The sequence below is a fragment of the Oryctolagus cuniculus genome, chromosome 18 (genome assembly GCF_051225735.1).
Source record: "Oryctolagus cuniculus isolate XC-2025 breed Fujian yellow rabbit chromosome 18, ASM5122573v1, whole genome shotgun sequence".
Classification (NCBI taxonomy): Eukaryota; Metazoa; Chordata; class Mammalia; order Lagomorpha; family Leporidae; genus Oryctolagus; species Oryctolagus cuniculus.
The window spans coordinates 36,152,314-36,180,099 of record NC_142884.1 but is presented as its reverse complement, the minus strand read 5'-3'; positions in this window follow the sequence as shown (position 1 = coordinate 36,180,099).

The window sequence follows — 27,786 nt, the reverse complement described above, 5'->3', positions numbered from 1 at the left end:
AATGGCCAAGACCTGGAACTAACCTAAATGCCCATCAACAGTAGACTGGATAAAGAAATTATGGGATATGTACAATTTGGGACATGCTCAAGCTGACTTGCCCCAAATGGTAGAGTTAGAAACATACCAGGGGACTCCAATTCAATCCCATCAAGGTGGCATGTACCAATGCCATCTCACTAGTCCAAGTGATCAATCTCAGTTCACAATTGATCATAATGAAAGGACTAAGAGTCAAAGGCAGCACATAAACAAGTCTAGTACCTGCTAATACTAACCGACAGAATAAATAAAGGGGAGAGTGATCCAACGTGGGAAGCAAGATACTCAGCAGACTCATAGAATGGCAGATGTCCTAAACAGCACTCTGGCCTCAGAATCAGCCCTAAAGGCATTCAGATCTGGCTGAAAAGCCCATGAGAGTATTTCAGGCATGGAAAGCCAAGACACTCTGGCAAAAAAAAAAAAAAAAAAAAAAAAAAAAAACCTAATGAAAGATCTCTGTGAGTGAGATCCCAGTGGAAAGAACAGGTCTTCAAAGAAGGAGGTACCTTTCTCTGAAGGGAGGAGAGAACCTCCACTTTTACTATGGCCTTTTCTAAACAAGATAAGAGTCGGAGAACTCAAGGGGCTTCCATAGCCTTGGAAACTCATGACTGGAGTATAGGGAGATTACTGATGCCATAGACAGGAGTGTCAATTTGTAAAGTCAACAACAGGAGTCACTGTGCACTTACTCCTCATGTAGGATCTCTGTCCTTAATGTGCTGTACATTGAGATTTAATGATATAATGAGTACTCAAACAGTATATTTCACTTTGTTTTTCTATGGGGGTGCAAACTGTTGAAATCTTTACTTAATGTATACTAAACTGATCTTCTGTAAAAAAAAAAAAAAAAGAAAAAAGAAATTATCAATTCCCAACGTGACTCTCACTGGGATTAAACATGACAAGAGGTCTGATCTGATTTCATCATCATTTTAAAAATCAGCTATTATTTTTCACTTTATGTTTCTGTGTGGGAGCAAACTGTTGAAATCTTTACTTAATGTATACTAAGCTGATCTTCTGTATATTAAGATAATCGAAAATGAATCTTGATGTTCATGAAAGGGGAGAGGGAGTGGGAGAGGGGAGGGTTGCGGGTGGGAGGGACGGTATGGGGGGGAAGCCATTGTAATCCATAAGCCGTACTTTGGAAATTTATATTCATTAAATAAAAGTTTAAAAAAAGATTTAGGGTTAGGATCAGGGTAAGGGTTAGGGTTAGGGCTAGGGTTAGGGTTAGGGTTAGGGCTAGGGCTAGGACTACGGTTAGGTTTACGGTTAGAGTTAGGGTTAGGGCTAGGGCTAGGGCTAGGATTACGGCTACAGTTAGGGTTATGTTTAGGGTTAGGGTTAGGGCCAGGGTTAGCGTTAAGGTTATTGCGAGGGTTAGGGCGAGGGTTAGTTTTAGTGTTAGGGTTAGGGATAGGCTAAGATCTAGGGTTAGGGTTAGGGTTAGGGGCAGGGGCAGGGTTAGGTTTAGGTTTAGGTTTAGGGCTAGGGTTTGGGTTAGGATTAGGGCTAGGGTTAGGGTTAGGGCTAGGGTTAGGTTTAAGACTAGGGTTAGTGTTAGGGTTAGTTCTTGGGTTAGGGTTAGGGTTAGGGCTAAGATTAGGGTTACTGTACAGGTTAGGGTTAGGGTTAGGGTTAGGTGTTAGGGTTAGCATTACGCTTAGGGTGAGGGTTTGGGCTAATGTTAGGGTTAGGGTTTCGTTAGGGGTAGGGTTAGGGTTAGGGTTAGTACTAGGGCTACTGCTAGGGCTAGGGTTAGGGTTAGTGTTGGGGCTAAGTCTAGGGTTATGGTTAGGGTTCGGGCTAAGATTGTAGTTTGGGTTAGGGTTAGGGTTAGGGCTAGGGTAAGGGTTAGGGTTAGGTTAAGGGCTAGGGTTAGGGTTAGGGTTAGGGCAAGGCTAGGGCTAGGCATAGGGATAGGGATAGGGATAGGGATAGGGATAGGGATAGGGATAGGGATAGGGTTAGGGTTAGGGCTAGGGTTATGGCTAGGGCTATGTTTAGGGTTAGGGTTAAGTTTAGGGTTAGGGTTAAGTTTAGGGTTAGGGCTTGTGCTAGGCCTAGGGCTAGGGTTAGGGTTAGAGCTAGGGCAAGTGTTAGGATTAGGGTTAGGGTTCGGCTAGGGTTAGTGTTAGGTTTAGTGTTAGGTTTAGGATTACCGTTAGGGTTACGGATAGGGTAGACCTAGGGTTAGGGTTAGGGTTAGGGTTAGGATTAGGGCTAGATTTAGAGTTAGGGTTATAATTAGGGTTAGTGCTAGGTTTAAGGCGAGGGTGAGGGCAAAGGTTAGGGTTAGCATTAGGGATAGGGTTAGGGTTAAGTTTTTTGTTAGGGCCAGGGCTAAGGTTAGGGTTATGGCTAATGTTAGGGTTAGGGTTAGTTCTAAGGTTAGAGTTAAGGTTAGAGATAGGGCTAAGGTTAGGATTCGAGTTGTATTTAGGGTTAGGGTTAGGGTTAGGGGGTTGGGTTACGGTTATGGTTAGGGTTAGAGTTTGGGTTAGGGCTAGGGCTATGACTAGGATTAGGGTTATGGTTAGTGTTAGAGTTAGTTTTGGGGCTAGGACTAGTGCTAATGCTAGGGTTAGGGTTAGGATTAGGGCTAGAGTAAGGGTTAAGGTTAGAACTAGGGTTATGGTTAGGGTTAGGGCTAGTGCTAGGGTTAGGGCTAGAGCTAGGGTTAGGGTTAGGGTTAGGGCTAGGGATAGGGTTATGGTTAGGGTTAAGACTAGGTCTATGTTTAGGGTTAGGGTCAGGGCTAGGGTTAGGTTAGCGTTAGAGCTAGAGCTAGGGTTAGGGTTAGGCTTAAGTCTAGGGTTGGGGTTATGGCTAGGGCTAGGTCTAGGGCTAGGTCTAGGGCTAGGTTTAGGGTTAGGGTTAAGGCTATGGCTAGGTCTAGGGCTAGCATTAGAGTTAGGTTTAGGTTTAGGGCTAGGGCTAGGGCAAGGACTATGGCTAGGGTTAGGGCTAGGGCTGGGGCTAGGGTTAGGGTTAGATCTAGGGTAGTGTTAGGCTTAGGGTTAGGTATAAGGTTAGTGCTAAGGCTCGGGTTAGGGTAATAGTTAGGTTTAGGGGTAGAGTTAAGGCTATGTCTATGTTATGGGTTAGGGTTATGGCCAGGGTTATGGATAGTTTAGGGTTAGGTCTACGGCTATTGTTAGGGTTAGGGTTAGGGCTATGAATAATGTTAGGGCTAGGGTTAGGGTTAGGGCTAGGGTTAGGGTTAGGGTTAGGTCTAGGGCTAGGGTTAGGGTTAGGGTTAGGACTAGGGTTAGGCTTAGGGTTAGGGTTAGGGTTAGTGTTAGTGTTAGGGTAAGGTCTAGGGCTAAGGCTAGGGCTAGGGTTAGGTTTAGTGTTAGGGTGAGGCCGAGCGTGAGGGTTAGGGTTAGGGCTAGTGTTAGGGTTAGGTTTAGTTCTAGGTAACGGTTAGGGTTAGGGATAATTTTAGGGTTAGGGTTGTGTTTAGGGTTAGGACTAGGGATCTGTTTAGGGTTAGTGTTAGGGCTAGGACTAGTGTTTGGGCTAGGGTCCAGTTAGGGTTAGGGCTAGGGATCTGTTTAGGTTTAGTGTTAGGGCGAGGACTAGTGTTTGGGCTAGGGTTAGGCTTAAGGTTAGAGCTAGTGTATGGGTTTGGTTTAGGGTTAGGGCTAAGGCTAGTGCTTGGGCTAGGGTTAGTGTTAGGTTTAGGGCTAGGGTAAGTGTTAGGGTTAGTGTTAGTTCCAGGATTAGGTTTAGTGTTAGGGCTAGGTTTAGGGTTAGTTTTAGGGTTAGGATTAGGGCTAGTGCTAGGGTTAGGGTTAGGGTTAGGTTTATTTTTAGGACTAGGGTTAGGGTTAGTGTTAGGGCAAGGGCTATGGCATGGGCTATTGTTAGGCTTAGTACTAGGGTTAGGGTTATTGTTAGGGTTAGGTTTAATGCTAGGCTTAGGTTCAAGGTTAGAGTTAGTGTTAGGGCTAGGATATGGGTTAGGGTTAGGGTTAGGCCAGGGTTAGGGTTAGGGTTAGGGTTAGGGTTAGGGTTATGGTTAGGGTTTAGGTTTAGAGTTATGGTTAAGGTTAGAGCTAGGGTATTGGTTAATGCTGGGGTTAAGGCTACAGCTAAGATTAGGGTTAGGGTTAGGGTTAGGGTTAGGTTTAGAGTTGTGGTTAGGGTTAGAGCTAGGGTATTTGTTAATGCTGGGGTTAAGGCTACAGCTAAGGTTAGGGTAAGGGTTAGGGTCAGGGCTAGGGCTAAGGTTAGGTTTAGAGTTAGGTCTAGGTCTATGGTTAAGATTAGGGTTAGGGGTAGGGTTAAGGTTAGGGTTAAGTTAGGTTTAGGGTTAGGGTTAGGCCTAGGTCTAGGGCTAGGGTTAGGGTTAGTGTTTGGGTTAGGGCACGAACTATATTTCTGGTTAGGTTTAGGGTTAGGGTTAGGTCTAGGGCTAGGACTAGGGATAGGGATAGGGCTAGGTTTAGTTTTAGAGCTATGGCTAGTGTGAGGCTTAGGGTTAGGGCTAGGGCTAGGATTAATGTTAAGGCTAGGGTTAGGGTTAGGGCTAGAGCTAGGGTTAGGGTTAGGGATAGGGTTAGGTTTAGGTTAGGGCTAGGGCTAGGGCTAGGGCTAAGATTAGAGTTGTGTTTAACTCTATTATTATGGTTTGGGATAGGGTTAGGGCTATGGCTAGGGTTATGGTTAGGGTTATGTAGGGTTTGGATTAGTGTTGGGGTTAGAGGTAGGGCTAGGGATAGATTTGGGGTTAGGGTTAGGGCTATGTCTAGGGCTAGGGTTAGGGTTAGGGTTAGGGCTAGGGCTAGGGTTGGGTTTAGGGTTAGGTTTAAGTTTTGGGTTAGGGTTAAGGCTACAGCTAGGGTTAAGGTTATTGTTACGGTTAGGGCCAGGTTTAGGGTAAGGGTTAGGTTAGGGTTAGGGTTAATGCTATTCAAGGGTTAGGGTTAGGTTTCGGGTTAGGTCTAGGGTAAGTTTAGGGTTAGGGTTAGCATTAGGGTTAGGCTTAGGGCTAGGTCTTGGGCTAGGGCTATGGCTAGTGTTAGGGTTAGGTTTAGTGCTAGGGTAAGGGTAAGGGTTAGGGTTAGGGTTAGGGCCATGGTTAGGGGTAGGGTTAGGGCTAGGGTAGGGTTAGAGTTAGATTGAGTTAGGGTTAGTGCTAGATCTAGGGTTAGGGTTAGGTTAAGGGTTAGGGCTATGGTTAGGGTTAGGGTTAGGTCTAGGTCTATGGTTAGGGTTAGGCTTAGGGTTAGTGCTGGTGTTAGGTTTAAAGCTAGCCTTAGGGTTATGTTGAGGGCTAAGTTTAGGGTTAGAGTTAGTGTTGGGGTTAAGGGTAGAGCTAGGTTTAGGTTTGGGTATACGGTTAGGGTTAGGGCTATGGTAAGGGTTAGAGTTAGGGTTAGTGTTAGGCACAGGGTTAGGGTTAAGGCTAGGGCAAGGGCTAGGGCTTGGATTAGGTTTAGGCTAGAGCTAGGGTTAGGGTTAGGGTTGGGTTAGGACTATGGCTCGGGGTAGGGTTAGGGTTAGGGCTAGGTCTATGGTTAGGGTTAGCGTTAATGCTAGGGTTAGTGTTAGGGCTAGGGCTAGGGTTTGGGTTGGGGTTGGGCTTAGGGCTTGGGCAAGGTTTAGGTTTAGTATTAGTTTTAGGGTTAGAGCCTTGGTTAGGGTTTGGGTTGGGGTTGGGCTTAAGGCGAGGGCGAGGGTTAGGGTTAGGGTTAGTTTTAGGGTTAGGGATAGGGTTAGGGTTGGTGTTATTGCCAGTGTTAGGGTTAGGGTTAGGGCTAGGGTTAGGGTTAGGGTTAGGGCCAGGGTTAGGGTTAGGGTTAGGGCTAGGGTTAGGGTTATGGTTAGGGTTTGGGCTAGTTTAGGGTAGTTCTATGGTAGGGTTAGGGCTAGAGCTAGGGTTAGGGTTAGGGTTAGACTTAAGGTCAGAGCTAGGACTAGGGTTAGTGATAGAATTAGGTCTAGGTCTATTGTTAATGTTTGTGTTAGGGCTAAGGTTAGGGTTAGTGTTAGGGCTTGGGCTAGGGTTAGGTTTAGGGTTAGGGCTAGGGTTAGGATTCGGTTTGGGGTTAGGGCTAGGTCTAAGTCTAGGGCTAGGTTTAGGGTTAGTTTTAGTGCTCGTGCTATGTTAGGGTTAGGGTTAGTATTAGGTTTAGTGTTAGGGCTAGGGCTAGGGCTAGGATTAGGGTTAGGGTGAGAGTGAAGGCGAGGGTTAGGGTTAGGGTTAGGGTTAGGGTTAGGGCTAGGGTTAGGGTTTGTGTTAGTGCTAGGTTTAGGACGAGGGCGAGGGTGAAGGTTAGGGATTGGGTTAGGGTTATGTTTAGGGCTAGGGTTAGGGATAGGGCCAAGATCAGGTTTAGGGTTAGGGCTAGGGTTAGGGTTAGTACTAAGTTTAGGGTTAGGGTTAGGGCTAGGAGTAGTGCTAGGGCTAGGAATCGGGTTATGGTTAGGGTAGGGAAAGTGTTAGGGTGAGGGTTAGGGCTAAGGTAAGGGTTAGGGTGAGGGCTAGGGTTAGAGTTTGTGTTAGGTTTAGGGTTAGGGCTAGGGCTAGGGCTATTGTTAGGGCTAGGGTAATGGTTAGGGTTCGTTCTAGGGTTAGGGTTAGGTTTAGGGCTAAGGTTAGGGTTAGGGTTGTGGTTAGTGTTAGGTTTAGGGCTTAGGGTTAACGTTACAGCTAGGGTTAGGGTTAGGGCTAGGACTAGTGCTAGGGTTAGGGTTGGTTTGGGTTAGGGATAGGGTAAGGGTTAGGGTGAAATCTAGGGCTAGAGTTAGGGTTAGGGTTATGGCTAGGGCTAAGGCTAGGGTTAGGGTTAGCTTTAGGTATAGGGTTAGGGTTAGTATTAGGTTTAGGTCTAGGGATAGGGTTAGGTTTAGGTTAGGACTAGTGCTAGGGCTAGGGCTAGGGTTAGGTCTAGGGGTAGTTTTAAGGTTAGGGTTAAGTTTAGGGTTAGGGTTAAGGTTAGGGCTAGAACCAGGGTTAGGGTTTGGGTTACCATTAGGATTACGGCTAGGGCTAGGGTTATGGTTAGGGCTAGGATTAGGGTCAGGGTTAGGGCTAGGGCTAGGGCTAGGCTTAGGGTTAGGGTTAGGGCTATGGCTATGTTTACTGTTAGGGTTAGTGTTAGGGTTAGTGTAATGGTTAGAGCTAGGTTTAGGTTTATGTTCAGTGCTAGGGCTATGGTTAGGGTTAATGTTAGGGTTAGCGTTAATGCTAGGGCTAGTGCTACTGTTTGGGTTAGGACTAGGATTACGGTTAGGCTTAGTGTTAGTTTTCTGCTAGGCTTAGGTTGAAGGTTAGAGTTAGGATTAGGGCTAGGATATGGGTTAGGGTTAGGATTAGGCCAGGGTTAGGGTTAGGGTTAGGGCTAGAGTTAGGGTTAGGGTTACAGTTAGGGTTAGGGTTAGGGTTAGTGCTAGGGTTAGGGTTATGGTTAGTGTTAGTGCTATGGTATTGTTTAGTGCTGTGGTTAGGTCTACAGCTAAGGTTAGGGTAAGGGTTATGGTCAGGGCTATGGCTAAGGTTAAGCTTATAGTTAAGTCTAGGTCTATGGTTAGGTTTAGGGTTATGGCTAGGGTTAGGGTTTGGATTAGGGCTAGGGCTAGGGCTAGGGTTAGGGTTAGGTCTAGCGCTAGGGTTAGGGTTAGCTTTGGGTTTAGGGCTAGGGCTAGGTCTAGGGCTAGGTTTTGGGTTAGTGTTAGGGCACGAGCTATATTTCTGGTTAGTTTTAGGTTTGGGGTTATGGTTAGGGCTAGGGCTAGGGATATGGCTATTTTTAGTGTTAGACCTATGGCTAGTGTTAGGGTTAGGGTTAGGGCTAGGGCTAGGGTTATGTTAGGGCTAGGGTTAGGGCTAGAGCTAGGATTAGGGTTAGTGTTAGGGATAGGTTAGGGCTAGGGCTAGTGCTAGGGTTAGAATTTTGTTTAGGTCTATGGCTATGTTTAGGATATGGCTAGGTTTAGGGTTACGTTTGGGTTTAGCGCAAGGGCTAGGTTTAGGGTTAGGGTTAGGGTTCGGGCTATAATTAGAGTTAGGGTTAGGGTTACGGTTAGGGCTAGGGGTAGGGCTATGGTTAGGGTTAGAGCTAGGGCTAGGGTTAGGGTTAGGGTTAGTGTTAGGCTTAGGGCTAAGGCTAGGCTTACTGTTAGGGTTAGAGTCAGGGTTAGGGTTAGGCTTAGTATTAGTTCTAGAGGTAGGTTTAGGGTCAGGGTTAGGGCTAGGGATAGGGTTAGGTTTAGGGCTAGGGTTAAGGTTAGGGTTAGGGCTAGGGCTATATCTAGGGATAGGGTTAGTGTTGGTTTTAGGGCTGGGGCTTTGTTTAGTGTTAGGGTTAGGGTTAGGGCTAGGGCTGCAGCTACTTCTAGGGCTAGTGTTAGGGTTAGGGTTAGGAGTAGGGTAAGGGTTAGGGTTAGGGTTAGTGCTAGGGTTAGGGTTACTGTTAGGGCTGGGGTTAGGGTTACGGTTGGGTAAGGCATGGGCTAGCTCTAGGGCTTCGGTAGGGTTAGCGTTAGGATTAGGGTTAAGTTTAGGGTTAGGGTTAGGGTTATTGTTATGGCTAGGGCTAGGGCTATTGTTAGGGTAAGAGCTAGTGCTAGGGTTAAGATTAATGTTAGGGTTAGGGCTAGTGCTAGGCTTACTGTTAGGGTTAGAGTCAGGGTTAGGGTTAGGTTTAGTGCTAGTTCTAGAGGTAGATTTAGGGTTAGGGTTATGGCTCGGGCTATGTTTAGGGTTATGGTTAGGGCTAGGGCTATGGCTAGGATTAGGGTTAGGGTTTGGTTGAGTTGACAGCGAGGGCTAGGGTTAGAGTTAGGGTTAGGGTTAGGGCTAGGGTTAGGGTTAGTGTTAGTGCTAGGTTTAGGACGGGTGCGAGGGCGAAGGTTGGTTTGGTTTAGGGTTTTGTTTAGGGCTAGGGTTAGGGATAGCACCAAGGTTGGGTTTAGGGTTAGGGCTAGTGTTAGGGTTAGGGTTAGGGCTAGGTTTAGGTTTAGGGCTAGGTTGGGGTTATGGCTGGGGTTAGGGTTAGTGTTAGTTCTCGGGTTAGGGTTAGGGTTAGGGTTAGGGCTAGGGTTAGGGTTATGGCTGGGGTTAGAATTAGGGTTAGTTCTAGGGTTAGGGTTAGGGTTAGGTTAGGGCTAGGACTAGTGATAGAGCTAGGGGTAGGGTTAGGTCTAGGGTAAGGGTTAGGGTGAGGATTAGGTCTAGGGTAAGTGTTAGGGTGAGGGCCAGGGCTAGAGTTAGGGTTAGGGCTAGGGCTAGGGCTAGGCCTAGGGCTATTGTTATGGCTAGGGTTAGGGTTAGTTCTATGGTTAGGCTTAGTGTTAGGGTAGGGCTAATTTTATTGTTAGGGTTCTGTTTAGCATTAGGTTTCAGGGTTGGGGTTAACCTTACGGTTAGGGTTAGAGTTAGGGTTAGGGTTAGGGCTAGGGCTAGGGCTAGTGTTAGGGTTAGGGTTAGCGTTAGGGCTAGGGTTAGGGTTAGGGTTAGGGTTAGAGTTAGGGTTTGGTTTAGGGCTATGGCTAGGCTTAGGGTTAGCGTTAGGGTTAGGGTTAGGTCTAGAGCTTGGGTTAGGGTTAGGGTTAGGGCTATGTTTAGATTTAGTGTTGCGGTTAGGTTTAGGGTTAGGGTTAGGGGTCAGTGCTAGGGTTACGGTTATGATTAGGATTAGGGATCGTACCTCAGCTACGGTTAGGGTTAGGGCTATGGCTAGTGCTGGGGCTAGGGTTAGGGTTGGGACTAGGGCAAGGGTTAGGTTTAGGGTTAGGGCCAGGGTTAGGTTTAGGGTTAGGGCTAGGTCTAGGGCCAGTGTTAGGGTTAGGGTTAGGTCTAGTGCTATGGCTAGGTTTAGGATAAGGTTTGTTTTTAGTGCTATGGCTGTGTTTAGGGTTAGGGTTAGGGTTAGGGCTAGGTCCAGGATTGGGGTCAGGTATAAATGTAGGGTTAGGTTTAGTGTTGGGTTACGGGTAGGGCTAGGTTTAGGGATGAGCTTAGGGCTAGATCTAGGGATAGGTTTCTGGTTAGATTTAGGTGCTATTCTCCAAAACCACTTTGACAGTGATATTTTGGTTAAATTTCTCTCGAATTCCATAACAATTTGCCCTGATATATCTGGATGAAAGCAGAAATATCTGGTGTGTTGTGGCTATCTCAATCCCAGATCTTGCTACAGCCTCCATGTTTGTTTGTGTTTTCTGGACATTCCCTACAGACTTTACGGTTTTGAATGCATTTCAGCATGTAAGTTTTTGTTTCCTGCTGGCAAACGCTAATTAGTACCACATGGAGTCAAATCCTCCACACATTCGTGTTTTCTAAGCCGAAAGCATTAAACCCGAGAAACCATGATATTAGTGTTTGTAAACATGGCAAGGGAAGCTCTTGCCGAACCGAGAGTGGTTTTCTGCGAAACCACTTTGAAGGTGATTTTTTGGTTAAATTTCACCTGAATTCCACCACAGGTTTTCCAGATATGCGTGCATGAACGCAGAAAAATCTGGTGTGTTGTGGATATCTCAATCCTAGATCTTGCTACAACCCCTTGTTTGTTTGTGTGTTCTGGACATTATCTATGCACTTTATGGTTTTTTATGCATTTTAGCATGTAGATTTTTGTTTTCTTCCAACAAACACTAATTGGTTACACATAGAGTCACATCCTCCACACATTCGATTTTTCTACGCAGAAAGCTTCAGAAATCTGAGAAAACATGATATTTGTGTTTGTAAACATAACATTGAATGCGCTTGCCAGTCATAATGATTATACTTTTCTCCAAAACCACGTTGACGGTGATTTTTTGGTTAAATTTCACCCCAATTCCACAATAATTGTCCTGATATGCCTGGATGAAAACAGAAATCTCTGGTATGCTATGGCTATCTCAATCTCAGATCTTGCAACCACATCTGTGTTTGTTTCTGTTTTCTGGATATCATCTATGGACTTTACAGTTTTGAATGCATTTCAGTATGTAACTTTTTATTTTTGGCCCGCAAACACTAATTGGTTCCGCATGGAGTCAAATCCTCCACACATTCGAGTGTTCTAGGCAGAAAGCTTCAGAAACCTGAGAAACCATGATATTTGTGTTTGTAAACATGACATTGGATCCACTTGCCAAAGAGAAAGATTGTGCTTTTCTCCAAAACTATTTTGAAGGTGATTTTTGGTTAAATTTCACCGGAATTCCACAACAGTTTTTCCAGATATGCATGGATGAACGCAGAAAAATCTGGTGTGTTGTGGCTATCTCAATCCGAGATCTTGCTACAGCCCCTGTGTTTGTTTGTGTTTTCTGGACATTATCTACGGACTTTATGGTTTTGAATGCATTTAGCATGCAGCTTTTTATTTTATGGCGGCAAATACTAATTGGTTCCACATGGAGTCAAATCCTCCACACATTCGAGTTTTCTAGGCAGAAAGCTTCAGAAACCAGAGAAAACACGATATTTTGTTTGTAAACATGGCATTGCATGCACTTGCCTCAGAGAAAGATTGTGCTTTTCTCCAAAACCAATTTGACGGTGATTTTTTGGTTAAATTACACCGGAATACCACAGCAGTTTTTCCAGATATGCGTGGATGAAAGCAGAATTATGTGGTGTGTTGTGGCTATCTTAATCCCAGATCTTGCTACAGCCTCTGTGTTTGTTTGTGTTTTCTGGACATTTCCTACATACTTTACGGTTTTGAATGCATTTCAGCATGTAAGTTTTTGTTTTCTGCTGGAAAACACTAATGGATACACATGGAGTCAAATCCTCCACACATTCCAGTTTTCTAGGCAAAAAGCTTCAGAAACCTGAGAAAACATGATATTTGTGTTTGTAAACATGACATTGGATGCACTTGCTAAACAGAAAGATTGTAGTTTTCTCCAAAACGATGTTGACAGTGATTTTTTGGTTAAATTGCACCAATTCCACAACAATTTTTCTGGATATGCCTGGATGAAAGGAAAAATATCTGGTGTGTTGTGGCAATCTCAATCTCAGATCTTGCTACAGCTTCTGTGTTTGTTTTTGTTTTTCTGGACATTATCTTTGGCCTTTACAGTTTTGAAAGCCTTTTTTTTAACTTTTACTTAATGAATATAAATTTCCAAAGTACGTCTTATGGATTACAATGGCTTTCCCCCCCATACCGTCCCTCCTACCTGCAACCCTCCCCTTTCCCACTCCCTCTCCCCTTCCTATCACATCAAGATGCATTTTTGATTCTCTTTATATACAGAAGATCAGTTTGGCATACATTAAGTATGGATTTCAACAGTTTGCTCCCACACATAAACATAAAGTGAAAAATAATAGATGATTTTTAAAATGATGATGAAATCAGATCAGACCTCTTGTCATGTTTAATCCCAGTGAGAGTCATGTTGGGAATTCATAATTTCTTCTTCTTTTTTTTTACGTAAGGTCAGTTTAATATACATTAAGTAAAGATTTCAACAGTTTGCACCCACATAGAAACACAAAGTGAAATATACTGTTTGAGTACTCATTATAGCATTAAGTCTCAAAGTACAGCACATTAAGGACAGAGATCCTACATGAGGAGAAAGTGCACAGTGACTCCTGTTGTTGGCTTTACAAATTGACACTCCTGTCTATGGCATCAGTAATCTCCCTATACTCCAGTCATGAGTTTCCAAGGCTATGGAAGCCCCTTGAGTTCTCCGACTCTTATCTTGTTTAGAAAAGGTCATAGTAAAAGTGGAGGTTCTCTCCTCCCTTCAGAGAAAGGTACCTCCTTCTTTGAAGACCTGTTCTTTCCACTGGGATCTCACTCACAGAGATCTTTCATTAGGTTTTTTTTTTTTTTTTGCCAGAGTGTCTTGGCTTTCCATGCCTGAAATACTCTCATGGGCTTTTCAGCCAGATCCGAATGCCTTTAGGGCTGATTCTGAGGCCAGAGTGCTGTTTAGGACATCTGCCATTCTATGAGTCTGCTGAGTATCTTGCTTCCCATGTTGGATCACTCTCCCCTTTATTTATTCTATCAGTTAGTATTAGCAGGTACTAGACATCTTTATGTGCTGCCTTTGACTCTTAGTCCTTTCATTATGATCAATTGTGAACTGAGATTGATCACTTGGACTAGTGAGATGGCATTGGTACATGCCACCTTGATGGGATTGAATTGGAGTCCCCTGGTATGTTTCTAACTCTACCATTTGGGGCAAGTCAGCTTGAGCATGTCCCAAATTGTACATCTCTTCCCTCTCTTATTCCCACTCTTATGTTTAACAGGGATCACATTTCAGTTAAATTTCAACACTTAAGAATAACTGTGTATTAATTACAGAATTAAACCAGTCAAATTAAGTAGAACAGACAAAAAAAAAACTACTAAGAGGGATAATGAATTAAGTTTTTCATTAACAGTCAGGGCTATGCTGATCAAGTCACCGTTTCTCATAGAGTCCATTTCACTTCAACAGGTTTTCTTTTTGGTGTTCAGTCAGTTGTCGCTGATCAGGGAGAACACATGGTATTTGTCCCTTTGGGACTGGCTTATTTCACTCAGCATGATGTGTTCCAGATTCCTCCATTTTGTTGCAAATTACTGGATTTCATTGTTTCTTACTGCGGTATATTATTCTAAAGAGTACATATCCCATAATTTCTTTATCCAGTCTACTGTTGATGGGCATTTAGGTTGGTTCCAGGTCTTGGCTGTTGTGAATTGTGCTGCAATAAACTTTAGGGTGCAGACCTCTTTTTTGTTTGCCAATTTAAATTCCTTTGGGTAGCTGGCGCCGTGGCTCAATAGGCTAATCCTCCACCTTGTGGCGCCGGCACACCGGGTTCTAGTCCCGGTCAGGGCGCCGGATTCTGTCCCGGTTGCCCCTTTTCCAGGCCAGCTCTCTGCTATGGCCAGGGAGTGCAGTGGAGGATGGCCCAGGTGCTTGGGCCCTGCACCCCATGGGAGACCAGGAAAAAGCACCTGGATCCTGGCTCCTGCCATCGGATCAGCGCGGTGCGCCGGCTGCAGCGGCGGCCATTGGAGGGTGAACCAACGGCAAAGGAAGACCTTTCTCTCTCTGTCTCTCTCTCTCACTGTCCACTCTGCCTGTCAAAAAAAAATTCCTTTGGGTAAATTCCAAGGAGTGGGATGGCTGGGTCGAACGGTAGGGTTATATTCAGGTTTCTGAGGAATCTCCAGACTGACTTCCACAGTGGCTTGACCAGTTTGCATTCCCACCAACAGTGGGTTAGTGTCCCTTTTTCCCCACATCCTCGCCAGCATCTGTTGTTGGTAGATTTCTGTATGTGAGCCATTCTAACCGGGGTGAGGTGAAACCTCGTTGTGGTTTCGTTTTACATTTCCCTGATTACTAGTGATCTTGAACATTTTTTCATGTGCCTGTTGGCCATTTGGATTTCCTCTTTTTTTTTAACTTTTATTTAATGCATATAAATTTTCAAAGTACGACTTATGGATTACAATGGCTTCCCCCCCATACCGTCCCTCCCACCCACAACCCTCCCCTTTCCCACTCCCTCTCCCCTTCCATTCACATCAAGATTCATTTTCGATTATCTTAATATACAGAAGATCAGCTTAGTATACATTAAGTATGGATTTCAACAGTTTGCTCCCACACAGAAACATAAAGTGAAAAATAATAGATGATTTTTTTTAAATTATGATGAAATCAGATCAGACCTATTGTCATGTTTAATCCCAGTGAAAGTCAAGTTGGGAATTGATAATTTTTTTTTTTTACAGAGGATCAGTTTAGTATGCATTAAGTAAGGATTTCAACAGTTTGCACCCCCATAGAAACACAAAGTGAAATATATTGTTTGAGTACTCATTATAGCATTAAATCTCAATGTACAGCACATTAAGGATAGAGATCCTACATGAGGAGTAAGTGCACAGTGACTCCTGTTGTTGACTTTACCAATTGACACTCCTGTCTATGGCATCAGTAATCTCCCTATGCTCCAGTCATGAGTTTCCAAGGCTATGGAAGCCCTCTGAGTTCTCCGACTCTTATCTTGTTTAGACAAGGTCATAGTCAAAGTGGAGGTTCCCTCCTCCCTTCAGAGAAAGGTACCTCCTTCTTTGAAGACCTGTTCTTTCCACTGGGATCTCACTCGCAGAGATCTTTTGCCAGAGTGTCTTGGCTTTCCATGCCTGAAATACTCTCATGAGCTTTTCAGCCAGCTCTGAATACCTTTAGGGCTGATTCTGAGGCCAGAGTGCTATTTAGGACATCTGCCATTCTACGAGTCTGCTGAGTATCTCACTTCCCATGTTGGATCACTCTCCCCTTTATTTACTCCATCAGTTAACACATCAGAAAGATCATCCACCCAGACCAAGTGGGATTTATCCCTGGTATGCAGGGATGGTTTAATGTGCGCAAGACAATCAATGTGATACACCACATTAACAGACTGCAGAAGAAAAACCATATGATTATCTCAATAGATGCCAAGAAAGCATTTGATAAAATACAACACCCGTTCATGATGAAAACTCTAAGCAAACTGGGTTTGGAAGGAACATTCCTCAATACAATCAAAGCAATCTATGAAAAACCCACAGCCAACATCCTATTGAATGGGGAAAAGTTGGAAGCATTTCCACTGAGATCTGGAACCAGACAGGGATGCCCTCTCTCACCACTGCTATTCAATATAGTTCTGGAGGTTCTAGCCAGAGCTATTAGGCAAGAAAAAGAAATTAAAGGGATACAAATTGGGAAGGAAGAACTCAAAATATCCCTCTTTGCAGATGACATGATTCTGTATTTAGGGGACCCAAAGAACTCTACTAAGAGACTATTGGAACTCATAGAAGAGTTTGGCAAAGTAGCAGGGTATAAAATCAATGCACAAAAATCAACAGCCTTTGTATACACAGACAATGCCATGGCTGAGGAAGAACTTCTAAGATCAATCCCATTCACAATAGCTACAAAAACAATCAAATACCTTGGAATAAACTTAACCAAAGACGTTAAAGATCTCTACGATGAAAATTACAAAACCTTAAAGAAAGAAATAGAAGAGGATACCAAGAAATGGAAAAATCTTCCATGCTCATGGATTGGAAGAATCAATATCATCAAAATGTCCATTCTCCCAAAAGCAATTTACAGATTCAATGCAATACCAATCAAGATACCAAAGACCTTCTTCTCAGATCTGGAAAAAATGGTGCTGAAATTTATATGGAGGCACAAGAGACCTCGAATAGCTAAAGCAATCTTGTACAACAAAAACAAAGCCGGAGGCATCACAATACCAGATTTCAGGACATACTACAGGGCAGTTGTAATCAAAACAGCATGGTACTGGTACAGAAACAGATGGATAGACCAATGGAACAGAATTGAAACACCAGAAATCAACCCAAACATCTACAGCCAACTTATATTTGATCAAGGATCTAAAACTAATTCCTGGAGCAAGGACAGTCTATTCAATAAATGGTGCTGGGAAAATTGGATTTCCACGTGTAGAATCATGAAGCAAGACCCCTACCTTACACCTTACACAAAAATCCACTCAACATAGATTAAAGACCTAAATCTATGACCTGACACCATCAAGTTACTAGAGAACATTGGAGAAACCCTTCAAGATATTGGCACAGGCAAAGAATTTCTGGAAAAGACCCGGGAGGCACAGACAGTCAAAGCCAAAATTAACTATTGGGATTGCATCAAATTGAGAAGTTTCTGTACTGCAAAAGAAACAGTCAGGAGAGTGAAAAGACAACCGACAGAATGGGAAAAAATATTTGCAAACTATGCAACAGACAAAGGGTTAATAACCAGAATCTACAAAGAGATCAAGAAACTCCACAAAAACAAAACCAACAACCCACTTAAGAGATGGGCCAAGGACCTCAATAGACATTTTTCAAAAGAGGAAATCCAAATGGCCAACAGGCACATGAAAAAATGTTCAAGGTCATTAGCAATCAGGGAAATGCAAATCAAAACCACAATGAGGTTTTACCTCACCCCGGATAGAATGGCTCACATTCAGAAATCTACCAACAACAGATGCTGGCGAGGATGTGGGGAAAAAGGGACACTAACCCACTGTTGGTGGGAATGCAAACTGGTCAAGCCACTATGGAAGTCAGTCTGGAGATTCCTCAGAAACCTGAATATAACCCTACCGTTCGACCCAGCCATCCCACTCCTTGGAATTTACCCAAAGGAATTTAAATTGGCAAACAAAAAAGCGGTCTGCACCCTAATGTTTATCGCAGCACAATTCACAATAGCTAAGACCTGGAACCAACCTAAATGCCCATCAACGATAGACTGGATAAAGAAATTATGGGATATGTACTCTTTAGAATACTATACTGCAGTAAGAAACAACGAAATCCAGTCATTTGCAACAAAATGGAGGAATCTGGAACACATCATGCTGAGTGAAATAAGCCAGTCCCAAAGGGACAAATACCATATGTTCTCCCTGATCGTTGACGACTGATTGAACACCAAGAGGGAAACCTGTTGGAGTGAGGTGGACACTATGGGAAATGGTGGCTTGATCAGCATAGCCCTGACTGTTAATGAACAACTTAATACATTATCCCTCTTAGTAGTTTTTTTATCTGTTCTACTTAATATGACTGGTTTAGATCTGTAATTGATGCACAGTTATTCTTAAGTGTTGAAAATTAACTGAAATGTGATCCCTGTTGAACATGGTGGTGGGAATGGGAGAGGGAAGAGATGTATAATTTGGGACATGCTCAGGCTGACTTGCCCCAAGTGGTGGAGTTGGAAGCATACCAGGGGATTCCAATTCAATCCCATCGAGGTGGCATGTACCAATGCCATCTCACTGTTCCAGGTGATCAGTTTCAGTTCACAGTTGGTCATGGTGAAGGGACTGGGAGTCAAAGGGAGCACATAAACAAGTCTAGTACCTGCTAACGCTAACTGATGGATTTCCTCTTTTGAAAAATGTCTATTGAGGTCCTTGGCCCATCTCTTAAGTGGGTTGTTGGTTTTGTTTTTGTGGAGTTTCTTGATCTCTTTGTAGATTCTGGTTATTAACCCTTTATCTGTTGCATAGTTTGCAAATATTTTTTCCCATTCTGTCGGTTGTCTCTTCACTCTCCTGACTGTTTCTTTTGCAGTACAGAAACTTCTCAATTTGATGCAATCCCAATAGTTGATTTTGGCTTTGACTGCCTGTGCCTCCCAGGTCTTTTCCAGAAACTCTTTGCCTGTGGCAATATCTTGAAGGGAACATTCTCCAATGTTCTCTAGTAACTTGATGGTGTCAGGTCATAGATTTAGGTCTTTAATCCATGTTGAGTGGATTTTTGTGTAAGGTGTAAGGTAGGGGTCTTGCTTCATGATTCTGCATGTGGAAATCCAGTTTTCCCAGCACCATTTATTGAATAGACTGTCCTTGCTCCAGGAATTGGTTTTAGATCCTTGATCAAATATAAGTTGGCTGTAGATGTTTGGGTTGATTTCTGGTGTTTTAATTCTGTTCCGTTGGTCTATCCATCTGTTTCTGTACCAGTACCATGCTGTTTTGATTACAACTGTTAGGATCAGGGCTAGGGATAGGGCTAGGGTTAGGGATAGGTTTAGGGTTAGGGATGGGGTTAGGTCTAGGGCTAGGTGTAGGTCTAGGTTTAGGGTTAGGTTTAGGGCTGGGGCTATGTTTAGGGTTAGGGTTAGAGTAAGGGCTAGGGCAACAGATAGTTCTAGGGCTAGCATTAGTGTTAGGGTTAGGACTAGCTTAAAGGTTAGGGTTAGGGTTAGGGTTTGGGCTAGGGCAAGGGTTAGTGTTAGGGCAAGGGTTAGGGTTAGGGCTACGGCTAGAGCTAGGTTTAGGATTAGAATTAGGGTTTGATTAGGGCTAGGGATAGGTTCAGGGTTAGGGTTAGGGCTAGGGCTAGGGCTAGGTCTTTGATAAGGGTTAGGGTTAGGGTTAGGGCTAGGGTGTTAGGGTTAGGGTTACTGTTAGGTTTAGGGCTACGATTAGGGTTAGGGTTGGAGTATGCCAAGGCTAGGTCTAGGACTAGGGTTAGGGTTAGGTTTAGGGTTAGGGTTAGGAATAAGGCTAAGTTTAGGGTTTGAGTTAGGTTTAGGGTTAGAGCTAGGTCTAGGTCTATGGTTAGGGTTAGAGCTAGGGGGCTAGTGTTAGGGTTAGGGTTAAGTTTAGTTTTAGGGCTATGGCTAGGGTTAGTGTTAGGGTTAGGGTTATGTTTCATGTTAGGGTTATGGTTAGGGTAGGGCTTGAGCTAGGATTAGGGTTAGGGTTTGGACTAGGGCTAGGGCTAGGGTTAGAGTAGGGTTATGGTTAGGGTAGGGTAAGGGCTAGTACTAGGGCTAGAGCTAGCGTTAAGGTAAGGTTTAGGGTGAGGGCGAGGGCGAGGGTTAGATTTAGGGTTAGGGTTATGGCTACGTTTAAGCTTAGTTTAGTGCTAGGTTAGGGCGAAGCCGAGGGCGAAGGTTAGGGTTTGGGTTAGGGCTAGGTTTACAGCTATGGTTATGGTTAGGGCAAAGGTCAGGGTTAGGGTTAGGGCTAGGCCTAGGGCTAGGGCTAGGGTTACGATTAGTTCTATGGTTAGTTTTAGGGTTAGGGTTAATTTTAGGGTTAGGGTTAGGATTAGTGGTAGAACTAGGGTTAGGTTAGGGTTATGGTTTGGATTAGGGCTAGGACTAGGGCTAGGGTTAGGGTTAGGTAAAAGTTAGGGCTAGGGCTAGGGTTAGGTTTAGGTTTAGGGTGAGGTCAAGGGCGAGGTTTAGAGTTCTATTAGGGTTAGCGTTAGGGTTAGGGTTAGGGCTAGTGTTAAGGTTAGGGTTAGTACTAGGGTTCGGATGATGGCGACAGCGAGGGTTAGGGTTAAGGTTATGGTTAGGGTTAGGGTTAGGGTCATTGCTATGACTAGGCCTAGTGTTAGGGTTAAGGTTAGGGCTAGGTTTCTGGTTAGGGTTACAATTCGACTTACGGCTAGGGCTAGTGCTATGGCTAGAGTTAGTGTTAGGGTTAGGGCTATGTCCATGTTTAGGGTTAGGGCTAGGGCTAGCGTTAGTGTTAGGTTTAGGGTTACAGCTAGGGTTGGTTTAGTGTTCAGATTAAGGCAAGGAACAGGGTTCGGGTAGGGTTAGGGTTAGGGCTAGGGCTAGGGTTCAGGTTAAGTTTAGGTTTAGGGCTAGGGTTAGGATTAGGGTTAGTGCTAGGGCTAGTTTTATTATTAGGGTTAGATTTAGGGTTAGGTTAGGGTTAGGGTTAGGATTAGGACCAGAGTTAGGGTTAGGGTTAGGGTTAGGGTTAGGGTTAGGGTTAGGGCTAGGGCTATGGTTAGTGTTAGTGTTAGGGCTACAGTTAGGGTTAGGTTTATGGCTTGGGCTAAGTTTAGTGTTAGGGTTAGGGCTAGAATTCAGATAGGGTTACGGTAGGGGTTACAGCTAGGGCTAGTGCTAGGGATAGAGTTAGTGTTAGGGTTAGGGCTATGACCATGTTTAGGGTTAGGGTCAGGGTCAGGGTTAGGGTTAGGGCTAGGGTTAGGGTTAGGGTTAGGTCTAGCTCAGTTTTAGGGTTGGGTTTAGGGCTAGTGTTAGAGTTTTGGTTAGGGCTATGGATAGGGTTAGGGTTAGGGTTCAGGCTATGGTTAGGTTTAGGGATAGGGTCAGGGTTAGGGTTAGGGCTAGTGTTAGAGTTATGTTTAGGGCTAGGGCTAGGGTTAGGGTTCAGGCTATGGTTAGGGTTAGGGCTAGACTTGGGTTTAGGGATATGGTTAGTGTTAGCATTAGGGTTAGAGCTTGGGCTGGGGTTAGGATTAGGGTAGCGTTAGCATTAGAGCTAGGGTTAGGGTTATGGCTAGGGCTAGGATTGGGTTAGGAATAGGGCTAGGGCTATGCTTGGGTTTAGGTTATGGTTAGGGTTAGTCTTAGGGCTAGGGTTAGGGTTAGTGTCAGAGCTAGGGCTAGGTCGAGGCTAGGGTTAGGGTTAGGGCTAGGGCTAGGGCTAGGTTAAGGTTAGGGCTAGGGTTAGTGTTAGGGTTAGGTTTAGGGCTAGTCTTAAGGTTAGGGTTAGAATTAGAGCTAGGGATAGGGTTAGGATTAGGTTAGGGTTAGAGTTAGGGCTACAGTTAGGGTTAGGGCTACAACTAGGGTTAGGGTTAGTGTTAGTGCTATGGCTAGGGCTATTGTTAGGCTTAGGGTTTGGGCTAGGGCTATTGCTAGGGTTATGGTTAGGGTTAGGTTAAGTTTTAACATTAGGGCTAGGGTTAGGGATAGGGATAGGGTTAGGGCTAGGGTTAGGGCTATGCCTGGGCTAGGACTTCCATTATGGCTAGGGAAAGGGTAAGGGTTAGGGTTAGGGCTTGGGTTAGGGTTTGGGCTAGAGCTAGTGTTATGGTATGGTTAGGGTTACGGTTATGGATACGTTCAGGGTTAGGTCTAAGGCCAAGGATAGTGCTAGGGTTAGGGCTAGGGCTAGGGCTAGGGTTAGGGTTAGGGTTAGGTTTGGGGCTAGGTTTTGGGTTAGGGTTAGGGTTAATATGGGGTTAGTGTTAACGTTGGGATTAGTGCTAGGGCTAGTTCTAGGTCTAGGTTTAGGTTTAGGGTTAGTTCTAGGATTAGGGAAAGGGTTAGGTTTACCATTAGGACTAGGACTAGTGTTACGGTTAGGGTTACGTTTATGTCTAGGTTTAGGGTTAGGTTTAGGGTTAGGGCTAGTGCCAGGGTTAGTGTTAGGGTTAGGGTTAGGGCTAGGGTTAGGTTTATGGTTCGGATTAGGGCCAGGGAGATTGTTAGGGTTAGGGTTAGGATTAGGGTTAAGGCTAGGGTTCATGTTAGGTTTAGGTTTAGGACTAGCGTTAGGATTAGGGTTAGTGCTAGGGGTAGTTTCAGGGTTAGGGTTAGATTTAGGATTAGGGTTATGGTTAGGCCTAAGGCTAGGGCTAGGTTTAGGGTTAGGGTTAGGGCTTGGATTAGTGTTAGCCTTAGGGCCAGGGCTAGCTGAAGGATTAGGTAGGGTTAGTTTTAGTTGTAGGGTTAGAGTTAGGGCTGGTGCTAGGGCTAGAGTAAGGGTTAGTGTTAGGGTTAGGGGTATGTTTGAGTTAGGCAATTTATAGATTCAATGCAATTCCAATCAGGATACCAAAGACATTCTTCTCAGATCTAGAAAAAATGATGCTGAAATTCATACGAAAGCACAAGAGACCTCGAATAGCTAAAGCAATCTTGTACAACAAAAACAAAGCCAGAGGCATCACAATACCAGATTTCAGGACATACTACAGGGCAGTTGTAATCAAAACAGCATGGTACTGGTACAGAAACAGATGGATAGACCAATGGAACAGAATTGAAACACCAGAAATCAACCCAAACATCTACAGCCAACTTATATTTGATCAAGGATCTAAAACCAATTCCTGAAGCAAGGACAGTCTATTCAATAAATGGTGCTGGGAAAACTGGATTTCCACGTGCAGAAGCATGAAGCAAGACCCCTACCTTACACCTTACACAAAAATCCACTCAACATGGATTAAAGACCTAAATCTATGACCTGACACCATCAAGTTACTAGAGAACATTGGAGAATGTTCCCTTCAAGATATTGCCACAGGCAAAGAGTTTCTGGAAAAGACCTGGGAGGCACAGGCAGTCAAAGCCAAAATCAACTATTGGGATTGCATCAAATTGAGAAGTTTCTGTACTGCAAAAGAAACAGTCAGGAGAGTGAAGAGACAACCGACAGAATGGGAAAAAATATTTGCAAACTATGCAACAGATAAAGGGTTAATAACCAGAATCTACAAAGAGATCAAGAAACTCCACAAAATCAAAACCAACAACCCACTTAAGAGATGGGTCAAGGACCTCAATAGACATTTTTCAAAAGAGGAAATCCAAATGGCCAACAGGCACATGAAAAAATGTTCAAGATCACTAGCAATCAGGGAAATGTAAAACGAAACCACAACGAGGTTTCACCTCACCCCGGTTAGAATGGCTCACATACAGAAATCTACCAACAACAGATGCTGGCGAGGATGTGGGGAAAAAGGGACACTAACCCACTGTTGGTGGGAATGCAAACTGGTCAAGCCACTATGGAAGTCAGTCTGGAGATTCCTCAGAAACCTGAATATAACCCTACCGTTCGACCCAGCCATCCCACTCCTTGGAATTTACCCAAAGGAATTTAAATTGGCAAACAAAAAAGCGGTCTGCACCCTAATTTTATCGCAGCACAATTCACAATAGCCAAGACCTGGAACCAACCTAAATGCCCATCAACGGTAGACTGGATAAAGAAATTATGGGATATGTACTCTTTAGAATACTATACCGCAGTAAGAAACAATGACATCCAGTAATTTGCAACAAAATGGAGGAATCTGGAACACATCATGCTGAGTGAAATAAGGCAGTCCCAAAGGGACAAATACCATGTGTTCTCCCTGATCAGCGACAACTGACTGAACACCAAAAAGAAAATCTGTTGAAGTGAAATGGACACTATGAGAAACGGTGACTTGATCAGCATAGCCCTGACTGTTAATGAAAAACTTAATTCATTATCCCTCTTAGTAGTTTTTTTTTTGTCTGTTCTGCTTAATTTGACTGGTTTAATTCTGTAATTAATACACAGTTATTCTTAAGTGTTGAAATTTAACTGAAATGTGATCCCTGTTAAACATAAGAGTGGGAATAAGAGAGGGAAGAGATGTACAATTTGGGACATGCTCAAGCTGACTTGCCCCAAATGGTAGAGTTAGAAACATACCAGGGGACTCCAATTCAATCCCATCAAGGTGGCATGTACCAATGCCATCTCACTAGTCCAAGTGATCAATCTCAGTTCACAATTGATCATAATGAAAGGACTAAGAGTCAAAGGCAGCACATAAAGATGTCTAGTACCTGCTAATACTAACTGATAGAATAAATAAAGGGGAGAGTGATCCAACATGGGAAGCAAGATACTCAGCAGACTCATAGAATGGCAGATGTCCTAAACAGCACTCTGGCCTCAGAATCAGCCCTAAAGGCATTCGGATCTGGCTGAAAAGCCCATGAGAGTATTTCAGGCATGGAAAGCCAAGACACTCTGGCAAAAAAAAAAAAAAGGAAAGAAAAGGTCTTCAAAGAAGGAGGTACCTTTCTCTGAAGGGAGGAGGGAACCTCCACTTTGACTATGACTTTGTCTAAACAAGATAAGAGTTGGAGAACTCAATAGGCTTCCATAGCCTTGGAAACTCATGACTGGCGCATAGGGAGATTGCTGATGCCATAAACAGGTGTGTCAATTTGTAAAGTCAACAACAGGAGTCACTGTGCACTTACTCCTCATGTAGGTCTCTGTCCTTAATGTGCTGTACTTTGAGACTTAATGCTATAATGAGTACTCAAACAATATATTTCACTTTGTGTTTCTATGGGGGTGCAAACTGTTGAAATCTTTACTTAATGTATACTAAACTGACCTTCTGTAAAAAAAAAAAAAAAGAAGAAGAAATTATCAATTCCCAACATGACTCTCACTGGGATTAAACATGACAATAGGTCTGATCTGATTTCATCATCATTTTAAAAATCATCTATTATTTTTCACTTTATGTTTCTGTGTGGGAGCAAACTGTTGAAATCTTTACTTAATGTATACTAAGCTGATCTGTATATTAAGAGAATCAAAAATGAATCTTGATGTGAATGGAAGGGGAGAGGGAGTGGGAAAGGGGAAGGTTGTGGGTGGGAGGGACGGTATGGGGGGGGAAGCCATTGTAATCCCTAAGTCGTACTTTGGAAATTTATATTCATTAAATAAAATTAAAAAAAAGAGCTGAGATACTCAGAACTTTCAACACTTACTCAGATGGTTCCTAAACCATATGTAAGCCCATTTAAATATATCTGGATACCTATAAATAAAAGGAAAGAGACTCACAATATATCACCAAATAAAAAGGTTTTAAATTGCAAAAAAAAAAAAGGGGGTTAGTGTTAGGGCTAGAGCTAGGGTTAGCGTTAGGGTTAGGGTTAGGGCTAGGGTTAGGGATAGGGATAGGTTTAGAGTTACCATTAGGGCTAGGACTAGGGTTAGGGTTAGGGTTAGGTTTAGGGCTAGGGATAGGGATAGGGTTAGGTCTAGGGCTATAGTTAGGCTTCAGGTTAGGGTTAAGGTTAGGGTTAGGGTTAGGGTCAAGCCTAGGGCTAGGGTTAGTGTTAGGGTAAGATTTAGGGCTAGGGTTAGGGTTAGGGTTGGGATTAGGGCGAGGCAGAGGGTTCGGGGTAGGGTTAGGGCTATGGCTAGGTTTCGGGTTAGATTTAGGTTTAAGGCTAGGGTTTGGATAGTGTTTGTGCTAGGGCTAGTGTTCGGGTTATGGCTAGGGTTAGGGTAAGGGTTAGTGCTAGGGCTAGGGTTAGGGTTAGGTCTTGGGTTAGGGTTCGGTTTGCAGTTAGGGCTAAGGTTAGGTCTGGGGCTAGGGTTAGGGTTAGGGTTAGGGTTAGGGATAGTGCTAGGGCTAGGGTTAGGGTTTGGGTTAGGGCTAGAGCAAGGGTTAGGGTTTGGGCTAGGCTTGGGTTAGGGTTAGGTATAGGGCTTGGGCTATTGCTAGATTTAGGGTTACGGTTAGGGTTAAGGTTAGGGCTAGGGTTAGGGTTAGGGTCAGGGTTAGGGCTAGGGCTAGAGTTAGGGTTAGGGCTAGGTCCATGGTTAGGGTTAGGGCTAGGGCTAGGGTTATGGTTAGTGTTAGGACTAGGGTTAGGGCTCGGGTTAGGGTTAGGTCTAGGGTTAGGTTTAGGGCTAGGATTAGGGCTAGGGCAAGATCTAAGGCCAGGTTTAGTGTTAGGGTTACGTTTAGGACTAGGGATAGGGCTACGGCTAGGGTTACAATGAGTGCTAAGATTAGGGTTAGGTTTAGAGTTAAGTCTAGTGTTTTTGTTGGGGTTAGGTTTAGGGTTAGGGCTTGGGCTAAGTTTAGTGTTAGTGTTAGTGTTATTTTTAGGGTTAGAGTTAGGGTTAGGGTTAGTGTTTGGGTAAGGTTAGGACTAGAGCTAGGGTTAGGGTTAGCGTTAGGTTTAGGGTTAGTGCTAGGGCCAGGGTTAGGTTTAGGCTTAGGGTTAGGGTTAGGGCTAGGGTTATGGTTAGGGTTAGGGTTAGGGCTACAGTTAGGGTTAGGTTTAGGGCTATGGCTAGGGTTAGGGTTAGGGTTAGGGCTAGGGTTATGGTTAAGTCTAGGGCTAGGGTTAGGGTTGGGGTTAGAGCTTAGCGTTAGGGTTATGGTTAGTGCTAGGAATAGGGTTTGGTTTAGGGTTTGGGCTAGGTTTAGGGTTTGGGTTAGGGTTAGGGTTAGGTTTAGGGCTAGGCTTAGGTTTAGGGTTATGGTTAGTTTTAGGGTTAGAGCTACGGCTTGTGTTAGTATTAGCATAGGGTTACCATTAGGGCTAGAGTTGGAGTTATGGCTAGTGCTAGAATTTGGTTAGGATTAGGGCTAGGGCTAAGGTTAGGATTAGGTTATGGTTAGGGTTAGGCTTAGGGTAGGGTTAGGGTTAGGGCTAGTGCTAGGGTTAGGGCTAGGGCATGGGTAGGCTTATTGTTAGGGCTAGGTTTAGGGTTGTGGTTAGGCTAGACTAGGCTTAGTGTTAGGTTTAGGGTTAGTGCTATTGTTAGGTTTAGTGTTCAGATTAGGTCGAGCGAGAGAGTGTTAGGGTTAGGGTTAGGGCTAGGGTTAGGATTAGGGTTAATGCTAGGGCTAGTTTTAGGTTTAGGGTTAGATTTTGGTTAGTGTTAGGGTTAGGGCTAGGGTTAGGGTTAGGTTTAGTGTTAGGGTTAGTCTTAGGTCTAGGTTTAGTGTTAGGGTACCGATTGGGGAGAGGGAGGGGTTTAGGGTTAGGGTAGGGCTAGGGCTAAGGTTCAGGTTAGGTTTAGGTTTATGACTAGAGTTAGGGTTAGGGTTCGGATTAGGGCGACGGAATGTGTTTGGGTTAGGATTAGGGTTAGGGTTAGGGTTAGGGTTGGGGTTTGGGTTAGGTTTAGGTTTAGGGCTTGTGCTAGTGCGAGGGTTAGATTTAGGGTTAAGTTAGGTCTAGGGCTAGGGCAAGAGCTAGGGTTAGGTTTAGGGCTACGGTTATGGTTAGAGCTAGGGCTAGTGTTAGGGTTGGGGTTAGGGTTAGTGTTAGGGCTAGGGTTAGTGTTAGGGTTAGGGTTAGGTTTAGGGCTAGGCTTATTGTTATTGTTAGTGATAGAGCTAGGGTTAGGGTTTGGTTAGGTTTAGTGTTAGGGCTAGTGCCAGGGTTAGGGTTAAGTTAGTGTTAGTGTTAGGGTTAGGGTTAGGGTTAGGGCTAGGGCTAGGGCGATGGTTACGGTTAGGGTTAGGGTTAGAGTTAGGGCTAGGGTTAGGTTTAGGGTTAGGTTTAGGGCTAGGGTTAGGGTTAGGCTTTGGTTTAGGGTTAGGTTTAGCATTACAGCTAGGGCTAGGATTAGGAATAGGTTAGGGTTAGAGTTATGGCTAGGGTTAGGGTTAGGGCTAAGGCTAGGGCTAGTTTTAGGATTAGGGCTAGGGATAAGGTTATGGTTAGCTTAGGGTTAGCATTAGTGTTAGGGCTAGGTCAAGTGTTCGGTTTAGGTTTAGGTGTAGGGCTAGGGTTAGGGCTAGGTTTAGTGTTAGGTTTGGGTTATGGTTATGGTTAGGGCTAGGGGTTAGTTTAGGGTTACACTTAGGGTTAGGGATAAGGGTATGGTTAGGGTTAGCGTTAGGGCTAGGGATAGGACTA